The sequence below is a fragment of the Bufo bufo genome, chromosome 3 (assembly GCF_905171765.1).
Source record: "Bufo bufo chromosome 3, aBufBuf1.1, whole genome shotgun sequence".
NCBI classification, from domain to species: Eukaryota; Metazoa; Chordata; class Amphibia; order Anura; family Bufonidae; genus Bufo; species Bufo bufo.
The window spans coordinates 98,799,622-98,809,709 of record NC_053391.1 but is presented as its reverse complement, the minus strand read 5'-3'; the positions used below and the strand labels follow the sequence as shown (position 1 = coordinate 98,809,709).

The window sequence follows — 10,088 nt, the reverse complement described above, 5'->3', positions numbered from 1 at the left end:
GCACGAGTGCTCACGCAATTTCAGTCAGTTTTGACTGCAATTGCGTTGTGTTGTTCAGTTTTTATCGCGAGGGTGCAATGCGTTTTGCACGCGCGTGATAAAAAACTGGATGTGGTACCCAGACCCGGACCTGGACTTCTTCACTGAAGTTCGGGTTTTGGTCAGGTGTTATGTAGATTTTATTATTTTCCCTTATAACATGGTCATAAGGGAAAATAATGGCATTCTTAATACAGAATACTTACTAAAATGTCGATTGAGGGGTTAAAAAATAAAAAAAATTAACTCACCTTATCTACTTCATCGTGCAGCCGGCATCGTCTTCTTTCTTCTTCTTTCAGCACCTGCAAAAGGACCTTTGATGACGTAATCCCACTCACCAAGTGGTGAGCGCGGTGACGTCAGCGCAGGTCCTGCTGAATTAAGATAGAAGCGTAATACAGCACCAGTGAGGGTAAGTTCGCAGTGTTCGCCAGCAAACACATGCGGGCTACCATCTTTAGTAAGGTAGACTCCCCCGTCCGGCGATGCACAGGTAAACCCTTACCTGTGCCTGTGCCGGGGGCCGGTCTGAAATCAAATGCGGTCACCAGGAGCAGGCAGTTCTGAGAACAGCCGCCAGGGGCCTTCATCGGGCTGTTTTCGGAACTGCCTGCTCCCGGTGACTGCATTTGATTTCAGACTGGCTCTTGGCACAGGCAAGGGCTTGACCTTCTGTGTGGATTTCAAATTAATTATCATGTCAGTTATGTTTGCGGTTTTAGCTATGGATTTCACACTTTTCAATGGAAGGGTGACATCTGCGGCAAAACGGTATAAAATCTACACCAAAAACTGCAATTAGACATTACGGATTTTGGTGCGGATATGCTGCAGAAACACACATAAATCCACACGAAGGTTTGTGCGGGTCTTACGTGCGTTCATGTGCAGGTGGCCTAGGGGGTACATGCACACAGTGGTTCCATAACAAATACTTACAGATCCTGACATGTATTCGCCCCCAGATCTCAGCCTTTGCATTGCAAATCGCACAATTAACATTTCATCTACTCACCTGATAGTGTACTACGCTGCGGATTTTCAACATAAAAAAAATCAGAGCGTAATAGGAACCGTGTGCATGTAGCCTAACAGGTTTTTAATAAATCTTAAAGGGGTTATCCCACAAAAACTATTTATCACCAATGCACAGGATCGGTGATAAATATTGGATCGTGGGGTATCTGACCACATAGACAGCGCACCGTCAGTCTCATAAAAGGGTGCACTACCACTTAAATTAGAGAGGGGACCCTGCCTTCTTCCAATCATAGGGGTCCCAGCGGTCAACCCTGGCCCCCCACACCCAATCCAGTGTTTGTCACTTATCCTGTGGGTAGGTGATAAACAATTTTCATGGTTAACCCCTTCCTGGTGTCAGACGCCCTTTAAAAGCAAATACATACATAGAAGAGTGATGATTTTTGCAGTACCTGTATAGTGAAGGTGGAGCAGGGAGATAATATGGAGTGCAGACTGCTATAATACCACAGAGGCTATCCCCATAGAAAGGCCTGCGCTGTCAGCCAGGATCCTGCAGCCTCCTCTGTGTTTGGCTTGCCTCGGTTGCTAAGCGACGAACCAGGAAGTGGCTGCTGTCAGTAATGGGCGACCTCCCTGCTCAACCTGTGACAGACACCCTGCAAAGCCTCGTTATCCTGCAAAGTTACTAAAGGCGTTGGGCTGCCGTCACACGGGGAGATTTATCGAGCCCTCCCGAATTCTGGCTTGAAAATGTTGCAAAATAGGGCTTTTCGACTTTTTGGGCTTTTACACCACTCATTCCAGTTTTGGAAAGGGGGAGGGGAAGTGCGTGTGGTTAGATATGTTAATGAGCTTCACTCGCCATTTAGGCTAGGGTTACAAGATAACATGTGTCGTGCAACAATAAATCACGTGACAAAAAGGGTGCAACTACCTTGCGACATGTGTCGCATGACATTCATGTCGCACCAATGTAACACGTCATTTTTTGTAACGACATGCTGCGAATGCGACAGTCGCACAAAAATCCAACATTTTACATGTCGCAGTGCGACACCATAGACTATCATTATAAAAAATGTTGTGCAACTTTGGTGCGACAAGAAGTCGCGCAACACATGTCACCGTGTAGCCAGTGAAAAATGGCCGCATCACACGGGCCTTTTCAGAACCATTGCAGTCTGTCGGGCTATTCACATGGCTGTTTTTTTAACAGCCAGTAAATACAGGCCGTAAAAAATGTCGACAGGACTTTTTTTTCTGTCTTACATAACGAAACAAGATGGAACCATTATTTGTGCCCATGGAACTCTATTTAGGCTACTTTCACACTAGCATTAATATTTTCCGGTATTGAGATCCAGTCATAGGGTCTCAATACCGGAAAAAAACGCTTCCGTTTTGTCCCCATTCATTGTCGATGGGGACAAAACTGAACTGAACAGAACAGAATCCTCCAAAATGCATTCCGTTCCATTCTCATATGGGAGAGCAAACCGCAGCATGCTGATTGTATTATCAGTAACGGAAGCGATTTTGCTGAACCCTTCCGGATCCAGCGCTAAAAGTAGCCTAAGGTCTCTTGCACACAAACAATTTTTTTTTCCGTTTACGTTCGGTTTTTGGCATTCCATATATTGACCATATACGGAACCATTCATTTCAATGGATCTGAAAAAAACGGAAGATACTCCGTATGCCTTCCGTTTCTGTATTTCCGTTCCGTTTAAAGATAGAACATGTCCTATTATTATCCGCATAATGGACAAGGATAGTACTGTTCTATCAGGGGCCAGCTGTTCCGTTCCGCAAAAAACTGAATGCACACGGACGTCATCCGTATTTTTTGCAGGTCTGTTTTTTTGTGGATCGCAAAATACTGAAAAAGCCATACGGTCGTGCGCAAGAGGCCTAAGACGGATCAAAACCGAATGCCTCTAAGGCTGGTTTCACACGGGCATTGCGGGAAAAGGTGCGGGTGCCTTGCGGGAACATGCGCAATTTTTCCGCGGGAGTGCAAAACATTGTAATGCGTTTTGCACGCGCGTGAGAAAAATCGGCATGTTTGGTACCCAAACCCGAACTTCTTCACAGAACTTTGGGTTTGGGATCGGGGTTGTGTAGATTGTATTATTTTCCCTTATAACATGGTTATAAGGGAAAATAATAGCATTCTTAATACAGAATGCATAGTACAATAGCGCTGGAGGGGTTAAAAAATAAATAAATTAACTCACCTTAATCCACTTGCTCGCGCAGCCCGGCTTCTCTTCTTTGCTGTGTACAGGAAAAGGACCTGTGGTGACGTCACTCCGGTCATCACATGGTCCATCACATGATCTTTTACCATAGTGATGGATCATGCGATGGACCATGTGATGACCAGAGTGATGTCACCACAGGTCCTTTTCCTGTACACAGCAAAGAAGGCAGAAGAGAAGCCGAGCTGCACGAGCAAGTGGATTAAGGTGAGTTAAATAATTTTTTATTTTTTTTTAACCCCTCCGGCCCTATTGTACTATGCATTCTGTATTCAGAATGCTATTATTTTCCCTTATAACCATGTTATAAGGGAAAATAATAAAGATCGGGTCCCCATCCTGATCGTCTCCTAGCAACCGTGCGTGAAAATCGCACCGCATCCGCACTTGCTTGCGGATGCTTGCGATTTTCACGCAGCCCCATTCACTTCTATGGGGCCTGCGTTGCATGAAAAACTCACAAAATAGAGCTTGCTGCGATTTTCACGCAACGCACAAGTGATGCGTGAAAATCACCGCTCATGTGAACAGCCCCATAGAAATGAATCGGTCCTGATTCAGTGCGGGTGCAATGCGTTCAACTCACGCATTGCACCCGCGCGGAAAACTCGCCCGTGTGAAAGGAGCCTAAAGGTTTCTGTTTTGCATTTCGTCCTTAACCCCTTAAGGACACAGCCTTATTTCACCTTAAGAACCAGGCCATTTTTTGCAAATCTGACCAGTGTCACTTTAAGGCCCCTTTCACACGGGCGAGTATTCCGCGCGGATGCGATGCGTGAGTTGAACACATTGCACCCGCACTGAATCCGGACCCATTCATTTCTATGGGGCTGTGCACACGAGCGGTGATTTTCACGCATTACATGTGCGTTGCGTGAAAATCGCAGCATGCTCCTCTTTGTGCGTTTTTCACTTAACGCAGGTCCCATAGAAATGAATGGGGTTGCATGAAAATCGCAAGCATCCGCAAGCAAGTGCGGATGAGGTGCGATTTTCACGCACGGTTGCTAGGTGACGATCGGGAGGGGGACCCGATCATTATTATTTACCCTTATAACATGGTTATAAGGGAAAATAATAGCACTCTGAATACAGAATGCACAGTACAATAGCGCTGGAGGGGTTAAAAAAAACAACAACAATTTGATGTTATCAAAGGTCCTATTTCTCACAGTTATAGACAGAAGAGATGCGGGCTGCGCAAACAAGTGGATTAAGGTGAGTTAAATATTATTATTATTTTTTTTAACCCCTCCAGCCCTATTGTACTTAGCATTCTGTATTCAGAGTGCTATTATTTTCACTTATAACCATGTTATAAGGGGAAATAATACAATCTACACTACAACTAACCCAAACCTGAACTTCTGTAAAGAAGTTCGGGTCTGGGTACCACAGTCGGTTTTTTATCACGCGCGTGCAAAACACATTGCACCCGCGCGATAAAAACTGAACATCGGAACGCAATCGCAGTCAAAACTGGATGCAATTGCGTTCCTACTCGCGCGGGTTTGCCGCAATGCACCAGGACGCATCCGGACCTAATCCAGACACGCCCCGAGTGAAAGAGGCCTAAGTGGTGATAACTTTAAAACGCTTTGACTTATTCAGGCCATTCTGAGATTGTTTTTTCGTCACATATTGTTCTTCATGACACTGGTAAAATGAAGTCAAAATTATTTTTTTTTATTTATAAAAAATACAAAATTTACCAAAAATTTGTAAAAAATTGCAAATTTACAAATTTCTCTACTTCTATAATACATAGTAATACCTCCAAAAATAGTTATTACTTTACATTCCCCAATTGTCTACTTCATGTTTGGATCATTTTGGAAATGATATTTAATTTTTTGGGGGATGTTACAAGGCTTAGAAGTTTAGAAGCAAATCTTGAAATTTCTCTGAAATTTTCAAAAACCCAATTTTTAGGGACCAGTTCAGGTCTGAAGTCACTTTGCGAGGCTTACATAATAGAAACCACCCAAAAATGACCCCATTCTAGAAACTACACCCCTCAAGGTATTCAAAACAGATTTTACAAACGTTGTTAACCCTTTAGGTGTTCCACAAGAATTAATGGAAAATAGAGATACAATTTCAAAATTAAAATTTTTTGGTAGATTTTCCATTTTAATATTTTTTTTCCAGCTACAAAGCAAGGGTTAACAGCCAAACAAAACTCAATATTTATGGCCCTGATTCTGTAGTTTACAGAAACACTCCATATGTGGTCGTAAACTGCTGTACAGGCACACGGCAGGGCGCAGAAAGAAAGGAATGCCATAAGGTTTTTAAGGCAGGTTTTGCTGGACTGGATTTTTTGACACCATGTCCCATTTGAAGCCCCCCTGATGCACCCCTAGAGTAGAAACTCCATAAAAGTGACCCCATTTAAGAAACTACACCCCTCAAGGTATTCAAAACTGATTTTACAAACATCGTTAACCCTTTAGGTGTTCCACAAGAGTTATTGGCAAATGGAGATGAAATTTCAGAATTTCAATTTTTGGGCAAATTTTCCATTTTAATACATTTTTTCCAGTAACAAAGCAAGGGTTAACAGCCAAACAAAACTCAATACTTATTGCCCGGATTCTGTAGTTTACAGAAACACCTCATATGTGGTCGTAAACTGTTGTACGGGCACACGGTAGGGCGCAGAAGGAAAGGAATGTCATACGGTTTTTGGAAGGCAGATTTTGCTGGACTGTTTTTTTTGACACCATGTCCCATTTGAAGCCCCCCTGATGCATCCCTACAGTAGAAACTCCAAAAAAGTGACCCCATTTTAGAAACTACGGGATAGGGTGGAAGTTTTGTTGGTACTAGTTTAGGGTACATATGATTTTTGGTTGCTCTATATTACACTTTTTGTGAGGCAAGATAACAAGAAATAGCTTTTTTGGCACCATTTTTATTTTTTGTTATTTACAACATTCATCTGACAGGTTAGATCATGTGGTATTTTTATAGACCAGGTTGTCACGGATGCGGCGATACCTAATATGTATACTTTTTTTTTTATTTATGTAAGTTTTACACAATGATTTCCTTTTTTTAAACAAAAAAAATCATCTTTTAGTGTTTCCATAGTCTGAGAGCCATAATTTTTTCAGTTTTAGGGCGATTTCTTGGGTAGGGTATGATTTTTGTGGGATGAGATGACGGTTTGATTGGCACTATTTTGGGGTGCGTGTGACTTTTTGATCGCTTGCTATTACACTTTTTGTGATGTAAGGTGATAAAAAATTGTTTGTTTAGCACAGTTTTGATTTTACATTTTTTACGGTGTTCATCTGAGGGGTTAGGTCATGTGATATTTTTATAGAGCCGGTCGATACGGACGCGGCGATACCTAATATGTATACTTTTTTTTATTTATGTAAGTTTTACACAATAATATCATTTTTGAAACAAAAACAAAATCATGTTTTAGTGTCTCCATATTCTGAGAGCCATAGTTTTTTCTGTTTTTGGGCGATTATCTTAGGTAGGGTCTCATTTTTTGCGGGATGAGATTAAGGTTTGATTGGCACTATTTTGGGGTGCATATGACTTTTTGATCGCTTGCTATTACACTTTTTGTGATGTAAGGTGACAAAAATGGTTTATTTAGCACAGTTTTTAATTTTTATTTTTTACAGTGTTCATCTGAGGGGTTAGGTTATGTGATATTTTTATAGAGCCGGTCGATACGGACGCGGCGATACCTAATATGTATACTTTTTTTTTATTTATGTAAGTTTTACACAATAACAGCTTTTTTAAAACAAAAAAAAATAATGTTTTAGTGTCTTCATATTCTGAGCCATAGTTTTTTTTATTTTTTGGGCGATTGTCTCAGGTAGGGGCTCATTGTTTGTGGGATGAGGTGATGTTAGATTGGTACTATTTTGGTGGGCAAACGCCTTTTTGATCGCTTGCTGTTGTACTTTTTGTGATGTAAGGTGACAAAAAAATGGTTTATTTAGCACAGTTTTTATTTTTTATTTTTTACGGTGTTCATCTGAGGGGTTAGGTCATGTGATATGTTTGGTGTGAAATACTGGACAAAGCAGCGGTGCCCTTAATAGGGTAGGTTCAATCTCCTTAGTACAAAGTAAAAAATTATGTTTATAGAGCCGGTCTATACGGACGCAGCGTTACCTAATATGTATACTCCCCCCCCCCCCCTTTTTTTTACCAATTTTTTTAACTTTATTTGGGGAAAATGACGTTTTTGTTTATTTTTGTAAAATAAATGTCAAATAATCAGCAGGCACTCACCATCTGAATTTCACAATCCAATACTCAAAAATATACGACAGTTATCCTTTAACCTCTTAAGGACACATGACATACCGGTACGGCATGTTGTCCTGGCACTTAAGGACACATGACGTACCGGTACGTCATGTATAGTTCCGATCACCGCCGCCCGGCGGGCGGTGATCGGAACCCGGTGCCTGCTCAAATCGTTGAGCAGGCACCTTGGCTAAATGCGCCATGTGACCCCCCCCGTGTCGGCGATCGCCGCAAACCGCAGGTCAATTCAGACCTGCGGTTTGCGGCTTTTACCTGTGCTTGCGGCGGTGATCGGGCGTGCCATCGGGTCCCCATGCGGCTGTAGGGGGTACCTGATGGCATGGAAGGCAGCGCGATGCCTAAGGAAGGCATCGCGCTGCCTTCCGGTGACGAACCTGTGAGATCCAGCCCCCTGGATCGCACAGGCCGGAAGCTGTATGAGTAATACTCACTGTATTACTCATACAGCCAATGCATTCCAATACAGAAGTATTGGAATGCATTGTAAAGGGATTAGACCCCCAAAAGTTGAAGTCCCAAAATGGGACAATAAATAAAGTAAAAAATCCCCCAAAAATGTAAAGTTTCAAGTAAAAATAAAACAAATATACACTAGAATTGTAAGTTATAGTGGCTCACTCCACTTGTCATCGTGGTAATGGTGCCCTGCTGCAAGTGATTCACCTACTCTCTTAATTTAAACAAATGTAAAATAATCAGCAGGCACTCACCATCTGAATTTCACATATATAACACATTTATTATAATGATCAAATAAAATATTATGGATAAAATATTATGGATAATACTACAATATATCTTAAACTTTACATACAATATATGAAAAGAATTAATAACCATATACCCAATTACAAATGTAAAAAGGTATCAGATGTGATAGAATCAATTAAAAAATCTAATAAAAAAATCAAATTAAAAAAATCAGATAAAAATCTGATAAAGTATCACATAGAATTATTTGGATGGGATTTTTTCGAATAATATTGTCCATTAGGTGTACTTGTCTATATGTCCTTGTTAACAATCCAATACAAAGTTCTTTACAGAATGTGCACGATTGCAATATATATTCGACCAAATTTCGATCGGTCTTTTATCGCAGATATCCTTAATTTATGCACTGAAGTGTCTGTTGTTTTCAATAGGACACTAAGGCTGTGCAGTTATATCAATGGGTGACTTTCGAATTAATAATACGATGTATCTTGCATAAGATCAGGTAGTTAATTGTTCGTATAAAATTCGATAGCGCTTACTGTAGAGGCGTCCCTCTCACCGTTCAGCTACTCCCCAGACCCAGAACGTTTGTCTTTTCTTTTCGTATGGTGTGGTTATGGCGCTCAGCTGTCGGCGTCCCACGTGGTAGTAGATAGATACGTTTTAAGAAAAAGACGAAGTTGTCGAAGTTATCTTGAATGATTCCAGCTTTTTCGGATCTGTACTTCTTAATCCTACAGGATAATTTAATTGGTAGTTTGGTTCCTTTAGTCCGCCAGACGCGTTTCGAGGTGACCTCACCTCTTCCACTGAGGATTTTTTTATTCAATTTTTTTATTGATTCTATCACATCTGATACCTTTTTCCATTTGTAATTGGGTATATGGTTATTAATTCTTTTCATATATTGTATGTAAAGTTTAAGATATATTGTAGTATTATCCATAATATTTTATCCATAATATTTTATTTGATCATTATAATAAATGTGTTATATATGTGAAATTCAGATGGTGAGTGCCTGCTGATTATTTTACATTTGTTTAAATTAAGAGAGTAGGTGAATCACTTGCAGCAGGGCACCATTACCACGATGACAAGTGGAGTGAGCCACTATAACTTACAATTCTAGTGTATATTTGTTTTATTTTTACTTGAAACTTTACATTTTTGGGGGATTTTTTACTTTATTTATTGTCCCATTTTGGGACTTCAACTTTTGGGGGTCTAATCCCTTTACAATGCATTCCAATACTTCTGTATTGGAATGCATTGGCTGTATGAGTAATACAGTGAGTATTACTCATACAGCTTCCGGCCTGTGCGATCCAGGGGGCTGGATCTCACAGGTTCGTCACCGGAAGGCAGCGCGATGCCTTCCTTAGGCATCGCGCTGCCTTCCATGCCATCAGGTACCCCCTACAGCCGCATGGGGACCCGATGGCACGCCCGATCACCGCCGCAAGCACAGGTAAAAGCCGCAAACCGCAGGTCTGAATTGACCTGCGGTTTGCGGCGATCGCCGACACGGGGGGGGTCACATGGCGCATTTAGCCAAGGTGCCTGCTCAACGATTTGAGCAGGCACCGGGTTCCGATCACCGCCCGCCGGGCGGCGGTGATCGGAACTATACATGACGTACCGGTACGTCATGTGTCCTTAAGTGCCAGGACAACATGCCGTACCGGTATGTCATGTGTCCTTAAGAGGTTAAAGGATAACTGTCGTATATTTTTGAGTATTGGATTGTGGTGATTAATATAACCTTGGTGGCCC

General features: G+C 41.6%; 1 protein-coding gene across 1 annotated transcript in view; it reads right to left on the bottom strand.

The window, feature by feature from the left end:
• EFCAB5 (EF-hand calcium binding domain 5) overlaps window positions 1–1,613 on the bottom strand; it is a 45,253-nt gene extending 43,640 nt beyond the window's left edge. Inside the window, exon 1 of the mRNA XM_040421787.1 lies at window positions 1,476–1,613. The gene's annotated coding sequence lies outside the window, so the exon portion shown is untranslated. The remainder of the gene's footprint in view (window positions 1–1,475) is intronic.
• Between the last annotated feature and the right edge of the window lie 8,475 nt (window positions 1,614–10,088).